Below are 18,242 nucleotides of genomic sequence, written 5' to 3'. Positions count from 1 at the left end.
GATGTAGACATCTCTCTCCATCATGAGCATTTTGGGGTTTACTTATAACCCTGCATTGCTGAGAAGAGTCCATTCTATCAAAGTTTGTCATCACTCATACATGTTGTCTGTAATTGTGTCTCCTGGTTTTACTTTTCACACTCAGCATCAGTTTGTATAAACCTCTCCAGGTAAATATTAAGTCCATCTGCTCCTCATTTCTTATTGCACAATAGTATTACATTACATGAATATACCACAACTTGTTCAGCCATTTCCCTATTGATGGACACCCCTTAATTTCTAATTCTTTGCTAGCACAAAAAAGTTGCTTTAAATATTTGTGTACATACAGGTCTTCCTCTGACTTCTATGATCTCTTTGGGAAATAGCCCTAGAAGTGGTATTGCTGGGTCAAAGGGTATGAAATTATTTATAGCTCTTTGGGCATAATTCCAGATTTTTCTCCAGAATGATTGGATCAGTTCACAACTCCACCACCAATGCAGTAGTGTTCCAATTTTTCCACATCTTCTCTAACATTTGTCATTTTCCTGTTTTGTCAACTTAGCCAATCTGATTGGTGAGATATGAAGTGGTTTATATTTCAATTGGTAAGAAATAACACTACAAATGTTTGAGTAATTTATGAATTAGCTATCTTTTTAAAGCCTTAACACTAACTCATCAGAGCAAAAATTAAAACATTACCCATCTAGAATAGAACAGCAATAGACGTGGTGATGTTCAACTAAAACAAATCAAAGTTGACTTATTTAAATAAATAGTAAATGTTGAAAAAAGACATTAAAGTGGTACATATATACACATTGATGAAAGAGCTTTATTAAGTTATAGAACAAAATTATTTTATGTAGTTGAGCAAAAATAAAGAATGAGATTCTCTACATCATCCATGCAATTGTGGAATAGTAAATTTGAAGTCTACTCCGGAATATCACACATAAAGTCTGCCTTTTGCTAAATATAAAAAATATTTTATATATTGTTCTTCTTATCATTATAATTATGTATTTTGGCATCTAGATAGCACTGGTCTTGCAGGCTGGAAGACCTGAGGTCAAATCTAGCCTCAGACACTAAACACTTACTAGCTAAGTGACCTTGGGCAAGTCACTTAACCCAAATTGCCCTGGCTTCCATCTCCAGAAAAGCAAAAAAATTTAATCTAGCCTCATACACTTACTAGTTATTTGATCCTTGGCAAGTTACTTGACCTCCATTTCCTCGGTTTTCTTATCTGTAAAATGGGGGATAATGATATCACATATTTTCCACACCTTTGATTCCATCATTTTAATTCCCTCAAAGTTGCTTACTCAATGACCCCAACAATGCGATGACTCTTGCCTGAACATCTTTGTGTGCTTGTTCTGATCTATTGCCTTTTCTTATCATTTTCATCCTCTTTTTAGTATAATTTCTCCAATTTTATATGGTGTAACCACTGTCATTAATAATAAAGATTTGGTTATAAAATATTGCAGCTTATTTGCATTATTGTTTGTTGACCATCTTTTCTTTGTCAACCAACTTTGTCAAGTTTTTTTTTTGTTTTCTCTGTTGCTGTGACTGATTTACAATAGTTGAACATTTGCATAAAAGTATTTTAATTGTCACTGATATCTTTTCATTTGAATTGGTGCCATTTCAGCATAAAAATTTTGCTTAAATAAGTTAGGATTGAGTTGTTTAATTGAGTGTATTCATATATACACACAAACATGCATGCGAATGTATATATGCATGTATATATATGTATATATATGTATGTATATGTATAAATACAAAGTTTTTTTCTGATTTTTATTCATTTTTGCAGTTGTGTTAATTTTGATTTTCAGTGTAATACTGTGATGGTATTACTATACATTGAAAAATGACTTGGGGGGACAAAGTCAAGAAAGCAGAGTAGAAACAGGACTTCCCAGCAGCTCAGGATCTCACCACAACCAATCCATGTAAAAGGGGTGTAGCAGCAAGCACCCCAAGTGTCCTCAGGGTGGCTGCCAACACAGGTTCTTGGATCTGCTTTGTTAAAGGAAAGAACTCAAAATGGGTTAACAAGCTTACTTTAATCAGTCAAATATATGCCGTTTACCTAGTTCAGGGGAAAAAGTTCAGTAACCCGATCTTCAGATAATACAGACAGAATTATCAAGAGAGAGAAACAGATCAAGTAGACAGTTTCCAAATTGTCCAACCATTACATCCATACTAAATCAACATCTGGGTTTCAACATCTGGATTTTTCAAAGCCGGGGACTCTGAACAATGGCTTCCCAGAGTCCAGATCAAATCACAAAACAATTCTCAAAGTGGGCCCCAAAACAAAGCTACACATCAGGGCTTATATAGCCTTCTCCCGGCTCAGAGAATGTAATGGCCTTATTGACTCTCTGCCCAATCAAAAAGGATCTACTGAAAAATAAGCCTCCCACCCCAGGCTCCAGGTGCACTTTAGCCTAGGGCAGGGAAGATCTTAAAAATTTACATTCCCATTACATTCAGCCCTAAGGTCTTTCATGCCCATAACATAGTCAATTTGCTTTTGAATTAGCACTAAACATCTCTTAGGTCACATTTTCAAGATACAGAACTAAAGTTACCAAAGTGGCCACTGAGCCTTAAACAAACACAAAGTACATTGCATTATCACCTTAATTCAAAACAAGAGTTCAAATAAAGTTCTCTTGGGCGGAGGGGCATGCCCTTCCCCTCACACAGCTCCAGGCCCTTCTTCCAAGTACAGAGAGGGGGCTGGGCAACAAAACCAACAAGGTGGGGTCCTACTTATAGAATAATATCAGGAGCTAAAGCATGGGTAAAACAGAAGCCAGATGATGTTCAAAAGGCTGCAGAGATTATAGCATATGGGAAGGATAACACTGTAACTATTGTTTATTCTGGAGAAAATGATCACAAAATTGTACCCTTAACTCATTTATTCTACCATGAGTGAGGCTAGAATAGTCTGGTTATTGTCTCTTTGTTTTTTCTTGATTTTTTGTCTGTTCACCTTGTTTGCTAGATTTGTTTCCGCAGGCTTGGTACCCTCCACCTGTAGATGCCTGATAGCTTAAGCTGGATGTCACCCCCTGTATGCAACTGTGATGTGCCACCCTTGGACCTGGAATCAAGCATATTAAGAACTGACCTCTCAAATGGGACCCCTTGGGAGAGGGACAGCTCTACATCCAATTTCAGCAGCAAGTAGCCATGGAAGAAGAGACCTTCACCCCTTACCGCAAGATTTTGGGGCCCCATTTGTTCAGGGTGGGTGGAATGATGGGGAGCTTGTGCTCAAACCCCACCCTAAAATATGGTTTTCTATGTTTATTGTGTGCTATCCTTGTTATATTGTTGTGAAATTTTGTTGACACCAGTTATTCCTAATATATTTTTGCCAAGTAAGGGGCATGAAAGATCTTGGGGCTGAATGTAAGGGTTATGGGATTTAAAGATCTTCCATGCCCCATTGGATTTGCTGACATAGCAGGAAGGGCTGGGGCAAGAGGAAGTGGAAGCCAAGCTAGAGTTCCTGTAGTAGCTAGCAGTGGCGGCAACAGCAGCAGCAGCGGCAGCAGCAGAGGCAGTGGCCGTGGTAGCACTAGCGGCTGAGGTGGAGGTGGAGACACAAACCCCTTTTTGATCCAGCCAGAATTTCTACTAAGGACTCCTGCTGAGGACTGCCAGGGGCCAGAACTGCTGGGACCATGAGTAGTAGCTGTGAGTGGGGAGAGGAGGACCTTTGCATGAGGTAGCCGGTTCTGTTTTGAAAGCTTGAGAATGTGGGTGCTTTCTACTTTATCTACCTGTGCCAATTTCATAACTACTCTGATGGCTTTGAATTTTGTTTCTGAGACTTGGTCATTTGGTGTTTTAATAAATGTTCTCTCTTTATCACCCATAGAGAAAGCCTCACATATTTTGTGATTAACAACTACATCAGCATATCAATAAGTGCCATAGGCATTGTGAATATTGCATTGCTGATATAAGGGGACTCTGAATAAACATTGGAGCTACACAACTCAAAAAAATGACACAGAGAAGCTAACCTACTGCTGAGGACAGCCTGGAAGACTGGCAGGAATTGGCCAACAAAGTGCTCTGGGAGCCAAGCCCAGCTCAACACTGAGGTTTTAGTCTCAGTGTGAGCCACAAGCTGGAGGGACTCCAAGATCACGAGCAGCTATGGCAGTCCAGAATTATCAACACATGGATGCTAAGGACAAAGTGAGAGGTCAGTTCACTGTCGACTTCAGGGCCCAGTAGTTGGGAGTGTGGGCTTTTGCCCCCAGGACAAGAAGCCACTGAGGGCTGTGGAGCTCAGCCACCACCATATGGCAGCTTCAGCTCCTTTCCTGCAGAGTGTGGGGTATCAAGCAACTAGTCTGAGGGGTAATTGCTCTTGCTTTAACCTGTTTGGATCTGTATTACAGTCTAGTTTGGAGGTCCTGGGGTATAGGAGCAGCTTACATGTGGCTGCTTCAGAGAGGGCACACAACTAATACCTCCGGCAGCAAAGAAGGCCCCAGTGTTTGGTACGAAGCTCCGCTGTCTGGTAGCAGAGTCCTACTGTGGCAAAAAAAAAGTCCAAAAGTCAAAAAATTGAGCAGCAACATGACCAGGGAAAGGAAGCAAAGCAAATAGAAGAATCCAACATTAGACTCCTATTTTGGGGACAAAAAGGATCAAAGCATGAAACAAGAGGAAGACAGTGGTGTCAGAACTTCTCCACTAAAAGCTTCAAAGAAAATACAAGCTGGTTACAGGCCATAGAGGACATTAAGAAGCAGATAGGGGAAATGGAGGAAAAATTGGAAAGAGAAATGAGAACAATGCAAGAAAATTACAAAATGAGAGTCAACAGCCTGACTGAGGAAAATAATACCTTAAAAATAGATTAACACAAATGGCAAAAGAGGCTTAAAAAGGCAATGAGGAGAAGAATGTCTTATAAAGCCAAATCTGTCAAATGGAAAAAGAATCTCAAAAGTTCACTGAAGAGAATCATTGCTTCAGAATTAGATTGGAGCAAATGGAAGCTAATGACTTTATGAGAAATCAAGATGCTGTTAAACTTATCCAAACAAATGAAAGAATGGAAGGCAATGTGAAATACCTCATTGGAAAAAACCACTGACCTAGAAAATAGATCCAGGAGAGATAATTTAAAAATTATTGGACTACCTGAAAGCCATGATAAAAGAAAGAACCTAGAAATCATACTCCAAGAAATTCTCAAAGAAAACTGCCCTGGTGTTTTAGAACCAGAGGGCAAAATAGAGCTTGCAAAAATCCACCAATCACCTGAAAAAGATCCCAAAAAGCAAACTCCTAGAAACATTACACCCAGGTTAAGAAATTCCCAGATCAAGGAGAAACTATTACAAGCAGCCAGGAAGAAACAGTTTGAATATTGTGAAACACAATCAGGATAAGCCAGGATCTGGCAGCTTCTCCACTAAGTGATTGAAGGTCTTGGAATGTGATATTCCAGAGGGCAAAGGAGCTGGGATTAAAACCAAGAATCACCTAGCCAGCAAAACTGAGTATCATATTTCAAGGGAAAATATGGTCATTCAGTGGAATAGAGGACTTTCAAGCATTCTTTATGCAAAAAACAGAATTGAAGAGAAAATTTGACATTCAGATACAAGAAGCAAGAGAAGCATGAGAAGGTAAACAGAGAAAAGAAATCATAAGGAACTTATCAAAGTTGAACTATTAACATTCCTACATAGAAAAAATGATAATTGTATCTGATGAAACATTTCTCAGTATGAAAATCATTTAAGGGAACAGAAATATATACATATATATATATATCCTATTATTAATACTATTTTACATGTAATTGGGAAATAAGATATACAGGCACTGGGGCATAGAGATCTGCCATGCCTTACTGGATGTGTCAAAGGGGGTATGGGAAACGATATGGGAGAGAGCAAATTGAAGCAGCGGGTATCCTGTGGGACTGGTATTTTGGGCAGTGGGTAGGGATAAAATGAGGAGAAAATTTGTCACTCAACATCTGGCAGGAATGAAAGATGTAAACCCGAAGTTAATAAAGCATTTGAAAAATTGAAAATAAAAAGAAAAATGACTTAAACCAGCAGCTAGGTGGTGCAGTGAATAGAGCACCAGCCCTGGAATCAGGAAAACCTGAGTTCAAATCCAGCTTCAGACACTTAACACAAAAACTATCCATGTAACCTTGGGTAAGTCACTGAACTCCAATTGCCCTCCAGAAAAAAAGAATAAAAGAAAAATGATAGTGTTTTCTACATCAGTAAAACATCATTTCTTCTCATAAAATAAAATAAATATATGTGAAGTTTTATTTCAAAGATGTTATTCTTTCTTTGACATGTCCAGAAAATTCTGATTTTCTTTCCAATGAACTATGTACAATGTATAGATTTAAACTTTTTGAGCAAGGCTTAGGTCTCTGCAATTCCTAATTTTTGATTCATATTTTCCAATATAACTTTATGTTCTTGAAATACCAATGTTCAAGGCTATGTGAATTTAATTTGGAATTTCTTGTCAGACTTAAGAGAATTTTTCTGTCTCTTCAAACCTCACTACTAAAGTTGGTGTATAAAATATATTTTTTAATGATTCTATTAAAATAATTGTGAGCACTGCAATAAATGATAAACAAAAGTCACCCAAATGATGCTGCTCTTTGCTTTTGTGAGCATAAGCATTGTGGATACAAAGCTGTTTCTCAAGGAGTTTGCTTCCTAACAGGAAAGAAAATATATGCATAACTATGTGTATATACAAGAAATAATAAATCAACAAAAGGTAATTTTTGGAGCCAGAATAAAACTGAAGAGGATCAGGAAAGAATTTAAGTTCAAAGTGAAGGTCTGGAGTGGCTAGGTGGTGCAGTGAATAGAACACTGGCCCTGGAGTCAGGAGGACCTGAGTTCAAATTTGGCCTCAGACACTTAATACAAAAAACTAGCCATGTCATCTAGGGCAAGTCACTTAATCCCCATTGCCCTACCTTCCCTCTCCACAAAAGCAAAAAAAAGTAAAGATTAAGCTGCATCATTATACAAACCAGCTGTTCCTTAAAGCAGAGGTGAGAAAGAGTTAATTCTAACAATGGGAAGACCTATTACAACAAGATGAAGATATAAGGTAGAACATTATTCTTGAAAAACAGAAAGCTAGTGAAGCTGGATCATAGAGTGCATAGAGAAGATAATATGTAAGAAGTATGGAGAAGTAATGGGGGTTCAATCAGATTGCAAACAATATTAATGCAAAGCAAAAGAAATTGCCTTTGCTCCCAGAGGTAATGTGAAAATAATGAATTGTATTAACTAGGAGGGACATGTAATGATGACATATGTTTAAGGAAATTGACTTTTATAAATTATTTAATAAAATAGGGAGATACTTCAAAAGCAGGGAGAACAAATTTGATTCCATAATAGTGCAGGCAAGAGGTGATAAGGGCATAAACTAGAGATGCATGGATGGAGAAAATGGAATGTAAGCACAAGATATTGTGCTTAAGAAATATGAGATTTGGAAAGAATTTGGCAGAATAGACAGTATTCCCACAATACACTCACAGCATTCACCTCTAAAGAACTTTAAAATACCATGTCATATTGAATTCTGGAGGGATATCATCAACAAAATGTCTGGGTGAGATATTTTACTGTCCCAGGAAAAATGAGGAGGTTAAATAAAGAAGTTTGCACAGCTCAAATGAGGGGTGGGGGGCAGGAGGGGATTAACCAGTAATGCAGCACAGCAGCAACACAAACTATGGACACTGGCAGAAGAATAATTACTTCTGGGAGCTCTTACTAACCAGAGAAGATAAAGGATTAGAAATCTGGCTACAAATAGATTACAAATGATTTAATTTTCCCTTATTCACTTCCAGGTTTCAGTTCTAGAGAAGAGAGGAGTGTTTGCAATAGCAAGACTGCACAAGATGAATAGAAGATATGCAAGTTAGGTATAATAGACCTCTGGAGAAAACCGAATTGGAGTAGGTGGTTGTAGAAATTTTTTTTTCACTGTGAATGGCATATTCACAATAATTGACCATAAAATTGTTAAAGCTAAAAGTTAAAAATAAACAATAAATAAAATCATGGCTAATTTTCTTTTTATAAAGAAAAAACTAAATTACTAATGTGAAAAATGAAGAGGGTGAATGCAACCAGAACTGATGATATAATAATAAAATCAATTAGGAGTTATTTTGCCCAATCAATGAAAGCTTTTTAAAATGACAACTAGCGATTTGTATCTAAAACCCAGAGCAGGCATTATCTGTAATAGGGATAAACTAGAAGCCTTATTAATAACAACAGGGATAAAGCAAGGATGTTCATTATCATCATTATTATTCAACATTTTACTAGAAATACTATGTATATCAATAAGATAAGGAAAAGGAAGTGAAGGAAAAGAATAGGCAAGGAGAAAATAAAAATATCATTCTTTGCATATGATGTTATATATTTAGAGAACCCTGGAGAATAAGCTAAAACATAGATGAAATAATTAATAACTTCAGCAAAATTGCAGGAAATAAAAAAAAAAACTTACACAAGTCACTAGCATTATATATGTACACACATATACATGTATATATATATGTATATATTATGACACACACAACATTGAAGGAAGAGATAAAAAGGGAAATTTCTTTTAAATTAACTGCAAAATTATATACTATTGTGGGTGTGCTTGCCAACAAAAACTCGGGACCTATATAAACACAAAATACTTTTCAAACAAATAAAGACAGATCTAAACAATTGGAGAAGTATTAATTGCTTATGTGTGGGGGACAGGTCAATATAATAAGAATAATAATTCTACCTAAAATTACTGTATTTATTCAATACAATATCAATCAAAATATAAAGAATTATTTCATAGAGCTAAGAAAAATAACAACATTCATTGGGAAGATCAAAATGTCAAAAATGTCAAGGGAATCAATGAAATAAACATGAAAGGAGATGAGTTAGCAATACCAGATTTTGAACTATATTACAAAACAGTGATTATCAAAATAATATGGGGATCACTAAGAAATATAGTGGTAAAGTAACACATTGTGTCATAAATGATAATGACATGGGATGGAGTCAACAAGTAAGTGAATAAATGTGTTAAAATTTTGCTCATGCAAAGCAATACTCTTGAGCAGATGCATGTAAGGATCAAGTGCTGTGACAACAGAACACAGTGACAGATGTATTTTCACTAAGTTTTATCCCTCTCTCCCTTTGTGTAATAGTAATAGAATTTAAAGATTCCCCTGTATTGATTGGTTTTTGGTTTGATTGTGTTAAAACCCAGAGCTTGTTAATCCCACTTGTTCCATGGACTTGTTAACATGAAAAAAGAGGGCTGAACTGGGAGGAGCTGGTGACATAAATTTAGAGAGACACAAGAGAGAGGCAGAAGAACTTTTTGGAAGCAGCACCCTTTTGGAGGCAGAGAGAGACTGAGAGGATTGCTGAGGGCCACTTTGAATTTCCCTGGACTTTTGAGACCTGCCACCCAGAGCTGCCAAGGACTGAGGAGACATGGCTGTTTTGCTGGTACTTTATGAAAAGGCATATGTACAGATATTTTTCCCTTAGAGAGTTTTAAAACAGTACCTTGTACTTCAAGAACTAAATGGACCTGGTTTGTTATTTAAGAAAAATTATATTACCAAGAGGAAAACACAGTTATTTACTTAGACCCATACCATATAGTTCAACTTTAAGGATTAGCTTACTTTTGAGAAATATCAAAGATGAAGACTAGAAGCAATAAATTTCATATTCTTAGGAGACAGAAAATCTTCTGTGGGAGTATTTCCATCTTTGAAACAACTTCCTCATTATGGTTCATTGAATATATGTTCTTATTTATTTAATATATGTCCTTATTAAAATAAATAATCATTTCAATTAAATGACCAGGGATTAAATTATTAAATTAAATTATGAACATAAACGTGAGTATTTTCATGTATACAACAGACAAAAGAAGAGGTTCACATATTAAATCACATAATTCCACACCATATTGCTTATTTTTAAGAAAGTATATAATAGGTTATTTATATTACTTTATAAATTCTCCCATTTCCCTGAGCTTCCTTCTGAAAATCCTTATTTTCTATGAATTTTTAAAATATTTCAATCTCTGGGACCAGATGATTTACAAGAGAATTCTATTAAACATTTAAAGAGAAATTACTTTCAATGCTATATAGACTATTAAGGAAAATTGGTAAAGAAGGAAACCTACCAAATTTTTTTTATTACACAAATATGGTACTGATATCTAAACCTGGAAGAATCAAAACAAAGAAAGAAAATCATGTGTCTATTCCCCTAATGAATATAGATGCAAAAAATTTAAATAAAATATTACCAAAAAGTTTACAGCAACTTATCAGAAGAATAATATATTTTGACCAGGTAGGATTTATACCAGGAATGCAGGTTTGGTTTAATTTTAGGAAAACTCTTAGGGTAACTAATCATATCAAGAACAAATCAAACAGAAACATATTATTATATCAATAGATGCAGAAAAAGCTTCTGATAAAATACAAAATAGATTCCTATTAAAAACATTAAGAGAATTGAAATAAATGGAGCCTTCCTTAAAATGATAAGTAACATCTAGTTAAAACCTTCAGAAAACATTATATGCAATGGGAATAAGTTAGATGCATTTACAATAAGATTCAGGGTGAAACAAGCATGTCGGTTGTCACCACTGTTATTCAAAATGGTACTAGAAATGTTAGCTTTAGCAATAAGAGAAGGTAAAGAACTTTAAGGAATTAGAATAGGCAAAGAAAAAATTAAGTAATCACCCTTTTCAGATGATATGATAATATAGAGAATCAAGTAAATAAAAACTATTTGAAATAATGAACAACTTTGGCAAAGTTGCAGGATAGAAAACAAAATTACATGAATCATTGGCATTTCTATAAATTACTAACAAAACCCAACAGCAAGAAATAGAAAGAGAAATTTCATTTAAAGTTACCCTAGACATTATAAAATATTTAGAGTCTACCTACCAAACCAATCCATGAATTATATGAACAAAATTATGAAACATTTTTCACACAAATAAAGTCAGATCTAAATAATTGTAAACACATCAGTTGTTAATGGGTTGGTTGAGCTAATATAATAAAAATGACAATTCTACCTAAATTAATTTATTCTATGCCATACCAATCAAACTACCAGAAATATTTTATAAAGCTAGAAAAATAATAACAGCATTCATCTAGAAGTACAAAATGTCCAGAATATGAAGGTAATTAACTAAATAAATGACAAGGAAGGTGGCCTAACAATACCAGTTCTTAAAGTATATCATAAAACAGCAAACATCAACACCATTTAGCACTGGCTAAGAAATAGAGCAATAGAGGAATAGTTTAGGTACACAAGACACAGTAGTCAATGATTATAGCTATCTACTGTTTGATAAAACCAAAGACCTCACCTTCTAGCATAAGAACTCACTATTTGACAAAAACTGCTGGAAAAAACTGTAAAATAGTATGGCAGAAACTGGACATATACCAATATCTGATGTCATATACCAAAATAAAGTTCAAATGAGCATGATATAGGTATAAATACTGATACTATACACAAATTAGGTGATCAAGGAATAGTTTATCTCTCAGTTTGATAGAGAAAGGAGGAAATTATGACCAAAAAAGAGATAGAGAACATTATGAAATGAAAAATGGATAATTTTGATTACATTAATTTGGAAAGATTTTGCACAAAGCCAAATGCACCCAAGAATAGGAGGAAAGCAGAAAACTGGAAAATATTTTTTACAACTAGTGTCTCTCACAATGAAATAATTTCTAAAATGTGTAGAGAACTGAAACTAATTTACAAGAATTCAAATCATTCCCCAATTGATAGATCGTTAAAGGATATGAATAGGTAGTTTTCAGAAAAAATAAATTAAAGCTATCTATAGTCATATGAAAAAATGCTCTAAATAACTCTTGATTAAATAAATGTAAATCAAAACAACTCTGAAGTATCACATTATACCTATCAGATTGGCTAACATGAGAAAACAGGAAAATGATAAATGTTGGAGAAGATGTGGGCAAGTTGGAACATGAATTCATTGTTGGTGGATCTCTAAATTGATCTAACCATGCTAGAGAGCAATCTGCAACTATGCCAGAAAAGCAGAAGGCAGAAGGCATAAAAATGTGAATATCAGGGGGTTGGAGTGAAGATAGTGGAGTAGAAGGAGGAAATTCCATGACCTACCCCTACAACCACCTCAAGTACCTATAAAATATGATGTTAAACAAATTTTAGAGCCACAGAACCCACAAAATGACAGCAAGAAACAAATTTCCTGCTGAAGGCAGCTTGGCAGGCCACTAGGAAGGGTTCATCACAGCACATTAGGAACTGAGCACAGTCCCACATGAGCTGGGAGATCTTGGCCCCAGGGAGGCAGTGGCAACAAGAGCTTACAGGAGAATAAAGCAACAACATCTGTGGCAGTTTCTAGACTTTTCAACCCATAAATGCCAAAAAGAAAGTAAAAGATCATTTGGAACTCTGTTTGAAAGGAAGGGTGGGGCATGGCCCCTGGCATGAAGCACAGAGGTGGCAGAGGCACAGCAGCTGTGGCATCTCCCACATGGCTGCTTCACAAGCTCCTGGCCTACAGATCATAGGGTGACCAAGCGAAAATTCTGAGGGTAATCACTGTTGCTTTGACGTGCTTGGATCTGGATTGTGGTCTTGGGTGCTTGTACTCGGGTGAGAAATGCCAGTTTGCCAGTCTGGTGTGTGTAGAGAGGGCACCCTCCTCAGACCTCTTACAACATTTGCAAAAAACAGTGTTTAGGGACAAAACTCTCCTCTCTTGAAGTGTAGTTCTACTGTGGCAAAGAGCAGAAAAGTTAAGTAATTGGCCAGATGAGAAAGCAGAGGAAGCAAAGCAAACAGAGCAATCAAACTTTTGACTCCTTTTTGGGGGGACAAAAAAGATCAATACATTGAATGGAAGACAATGAAGTCAGAAGTCCTACACCAAAAGCTTCAAAGAAAAATATGAACTGGTCATAGGCCATGGAAAAGCTCAAGAAGGATTTCGAAAATCAAGTAAGAGAAGTGGAGTAAAAATTGGGAAGAGAAATTAGAATGATGCAAGAAAATCATGAAAAGAGATTCTATAACCTGACTGAAGAAAATAATGCCTTAAAAATCGACTAATTCATATAGCAAAAGAAGCCCAGAAATTCAATGAGGAGAATGCCTTAAAAAGCCGAATTTGACAGATGGAAAAGGAATTACAAATCTCAGTGAAGAGAATAATTCCTTCAAAATTAGATTGGAGCAAATGGAAACTAATGACTTTATGAGAAATCAAGAAACTATAAAACAGTTGCAAACAAAAGAAAAAATAGAAGGCAATGTGAACTATCTCATTGGAAAAACCACTCATCGGGAAAATAGATCCAAGAGAGATACTTTAAAAATTATTGGGCTATCTGAAAGCATGATGAAAAAAATTAAAACCTAGAAATCATCTTTCAAGAAATTCTCCAGGAAAAATACCCTGATATTTTAGAACCAGAAGGCAAAATAAAAATAGAAAGAATTCACCTATCACCTCTTGAAAAAAGTCACAAAAAGAAAACTGCTAGGAATAATAATGGCCAAATTCCAGATTTCCCAGGTCAAGGAGAAACTATTACAAGCAGCCTGGAGGAAACAATGGATTATTGTGGAAACACAATCAGGATAACACAAGATCTAGCAGCTCCTGCATAAAGAGGTCGAAGGATTTGGAATATGATATTCCAGAGGTCACAGGAACTATGGTTAAAACCAAGAGTCACCTACCCAGAAAAACTGAGTATAATGTTTCAGGGGAAAATATGGTCATTCAATGAAATAAAGGATTTTCAAGCATTCTTGATGAAAAAAACTTTAGTATTGAGTAGAAGATCTGACTTTCCAATACAAGAAGCAAGAGAAGCATATGAAGGTAAACAGGGAAAAGAAAACATAAGGAACTTATTAAAATTTTTAGATTTAATATTTACCTTTCTATATGATAAAATAATAATTGTAACACATGAAAGCTTTCTCAGTATGAGATCAGTTGAAAGTAATAAAAATGTGTGTGTGTATATATATATATGCTTGTGTGTGTACATACATATATGTGTTTATATAGGAGGATATATGTGCATATAAATACATATGTGAGTGTGTGTATATATGTGTACTCATATACATAGACACAGGGAACAGGATCAGTTGAATAGGAAAGGATAATACCTAAAAAATAAAATTAAGGTGTGGGAGAGGGATATGAGAGGACATAGGGACAGATAGATTAGTGTAAATTACCTCAAATAAAGGAGGCAAGAGAAAACTGTTATAATGGTGGGGAAAAACAGGGAGAGAAAAGGGAATGGGTCAACCTTACTGTTGTTGAATTTGCCTTAATGAGGGAAAACATAGACTAAATTGGGTATCTTTCCCTACAGGAAATTAGGGGGGAGGGGAAGAAAATAAGAGGGGGCATGATAGAAGGGAGGGCATATGGGGGGGTTAGTTAGAAGTACACACTTTTGTAAGGGGACAGGGTCAAAGTAGAAAATAAAATAAGTGAGGGGTGGGATAACATGAAGGTAAGGTATACTGGTATACTTACTATGGAAATATTGTTTTGTGTAGCTAAACAGGTATAACCTATATTGGATCACTTTTCCTTCCAGTAGGATTCGGTGAGGAGGGAAGAAGGGAAAGAATTTGGAAATCAAAAGTTATATGTATATATATATATATATATATATATACATATATATGTATATATAAATATATATGTATATATATTTGTGTGTATATTTACATGCAACTGGGAAATAAGATATACAGACACGTGTCTATAGAAATCCATTTTGCCCTACTAGAAAGTGAGAGGGAGAATGGGGGAGGATATATGAGCCAGCAGATTGGAGGAAAGGGCATTGAGTAGAATCACTATTTTGGGGTGGGGGTAGGGGAAATACTGGGAGTAAAGGTGTAACTCAAAATCTTGTGGAAATGCATGTTGAAAACTTAAATTAAACAATTTTTTTAATGTGCATACACTTTGACCCAGCAATACCACTTTTAGGAAACATCCTAAAGAGATCATGGCATTGATCAGATATCTTGTGTTTCATAGTTTGTTTTGTATTTGTATTTGTATTTTATGTTAATGTCTTCCACATGAAAAATGTTCTCCTAATCTCTTCACTGTGAATCAGTTCATACTAACTGGCATTCTTTAAATCACTTTACCATTTTAAATGTCACAATAATAATCCATAATATTATAATATTAATCACATCATAATATTCCCTTCTCCTCCTCTCCACTTCCTCTCCCTCTGTTATTTCTTCCTTCATATTCTGTTTCTCCTCCTGTTCGTCCTGATTCTGTATCTTCTACCTTCTTCCATTGCTGATCCTACTTTATTTTGCTTGTAACCATTTCTTCTCATACATTATTCTTTTTTAGTCCCCCATTTTCTTATTCCTACTTGTTTAGATCCTATGTGTTTCATCTGATTCTAGCTTTCCCTCCATGTTTACATTTTTATTGTTCACTCACCCTAATTATGATCATTTAAAAAATTAATTCATCCTTCCCTTCTGCTAGTATATTCATTTCACCCTCTCTTCTTTTTGCTTTCTTAAAAGCCTCAGCACAGAAAAAAATCAAGATCCAAGTGTCCCTTTTTCATATTTAATTTTTTCCTATGCCTTTTATAGAACTTAAAGTTCTAAAAGGATTGCTTTTTCATCTCTTCTTTATTTGAACATTTTCTAATATCATGCAGCATTATATATATAATTTTCCAATTGCTCAAATAAATTTACCTTTCTCTGTTTCTTGTACTTATCTGAAATTAAATTTCAAATTTCGTACTAGGTTCTGATATTTTTTTTTATCAGAAATGCTTCAAAGAATTCCACAAAATTCTATTCCACTATTCAACAAAAAAATCTATTTTATTTTAAAAATTATATTCAACTATAAATGCAAGATTATTACTGGTTATAAGCTAAAATGCTTTACTTTTTGAAGTATTCTATTCTGTGGTCTGTATTCTTATATAGTAGAAACTGCCAGGTCATATGTAATAGTGACTACAGTCATTTAGTTTCCTTCTTTCTAGTTGTTTGCAGCATTTGTTCTTTGATCTAGACATTCTGAATTTTGTCTCTGTTGTTTCTGCAATATTTGCTTTTAGAGCTCCTTTCAGGACAGATTAGTGAATTCTTTCCATATACATTTTGCCCTTTGGTTATAAGATATACCATGTTTCACCACATCATCCTTGCATATGTTATTCCTTTTTTTGCAAAAAAAGTGTGACCATTATGTTGAGCTTTGGTCCACAGAATCTTACTAAATACTGCTTCCTTTGACATGTTTCCTGGTCACCTTGGGGCATAAAACAACCTATTCTCATGGAGTCAGTGACATTCCAAGTGGATGCCTGAAGACAATTCCAGTCATAGAACCCTGGCCTGCTGAGATGTATTCCTATAAGGTTATGAAGAGGTATTTACTGATATAACTTTAAGTGCTATTAATCCTTGTTGCTTATCCTTTCTGTATTAGGAAAAAGTAAACCTAATTTTGTTAGCAATTCAGTCATTTTGGAGTGCTAATTTTATTCCAAAATCAATATCAGGAAGTTCATGTTAGGCTCACCTTCAACACTGTTGCTCTTAGTATGTTTCCTAGGCCTATGATATGGGCTACTGACCAGCCTGGGGCTTTCGAGGAGAGCTTTCCTCAGATTATTACTGTAAAACCAGAACATTATAGGAAACATATGTTGATGTCAATTCTCTAGTCAAACTGAGATGCCACTGACTTTTTCATCTGAACTTTTGCTAGTTAACCAATTTACTGTTGCCCATGAACTTCTTCATGATTTTTTAGGTTTAGAAAAGAAAGATGTTATATAATTTATTTTATTTTTGGCTTTATTGATTAATATTCCAATCATGGGAGCACATTCAGGAACCTCCAGCAGTGCGTTGAATTCTGAGATAAGTACCTCTTGAAGTATATATATATATATATATACAATTTTGATGTAAAATGTAGGGGACTGGCTTTCTACTCTAGGACTCATATAGGTATTCTGTTATCATTTTTAATGAATTACTTAAAACTGAGAGATTGACTAATAAAGGCTCAATCCTGGGATCAACAATGTGGGTTGACTCTGCACAGAACCCTGTACTCTTGCTCCCAGACTTAATATCAAATAGCTTGACAGAAATAAATTTCTTGAAATTTTATAAAAAGACTGTATTTCCTAGTCAGGACCCATTCAGTCTGGTGATTTTTCTATATTTCTGGGCAATAATTTTTGGGGAGAGTTAAGCTACACTATTTGTTTTCTGCTACTCTACCATTTAGATAATCTCATCCTCTTATACCAATGAGGTTTCATCAAGAATATATATGGCCACAAAATATATCATACTCATTTTAACAAAAAAGATGGAAAGATATAGATTTGATAATAGTACAATGAAAAACATTTTAAACTGAACTCAAAGAATAGTTGCAAATTAATTATTGACATGGAAAGAGGTCTACACTCAAGTATTTTCATGAAATTGTGCTCATTTTGGGCCAGAACCAAGATGGTGTAGTAAAAGCAGGAGCTTGCTTGAGCTCTCCCCCACACCCTTCCAAATAACTTTAAACATAGCTGTAAACAAATTCTAGAAAAGCAAAAACCACAAAATGACAAAGCAAAACAAATTTCCAACCCAAGACAACCTGGAAGGTTGACAGGAAAGGGCTATTGCACTGGATGGGGAGAGGAGCACAGTTCAGGATGGATCATGCAGGCAAAGATTGAACCCAAGCAAACAGGGAGCAGAGCTTGAATCACTGACAACTGTGGCAGTTTCCAGACTTCTCACCCACAAATGACAGAGAAAACTTAGATTAATAGGAAAGGTCAATTTGACCTGGGTGAGAGAAGAGTATTGTCTGGCCTCACCTGTATGGTGGAGAGAGGAGCACAATAGGCTGAAGATGGCAGCAACAGCAGCAGCAACAGTGATGGATAATTCCAGAGCTCTTGGCTTCTCTCTTTTGATCATGTCATCTTGGAAGAATTGAAA

This window comes from Petaurus breviceps, unplaced genomic scaffold, assembly GCF_028583685.1.
Source record: "Petaurus breviceps papuanus isolate PSGF00001 unplaced genomic scaffold, PetGlider_PUasm1.0 175, whole genome shotgun sequence".
Taxonomy (NCBI): domain Eukaryota; kingdom Metazoa; phylum Chordata; class Mammalia; order Diprotodontia; family Petauridae; genus Petaurus; species Petaurus breviceps.
Note: the sequence above shows the minus strand (reverse complement) of the source record.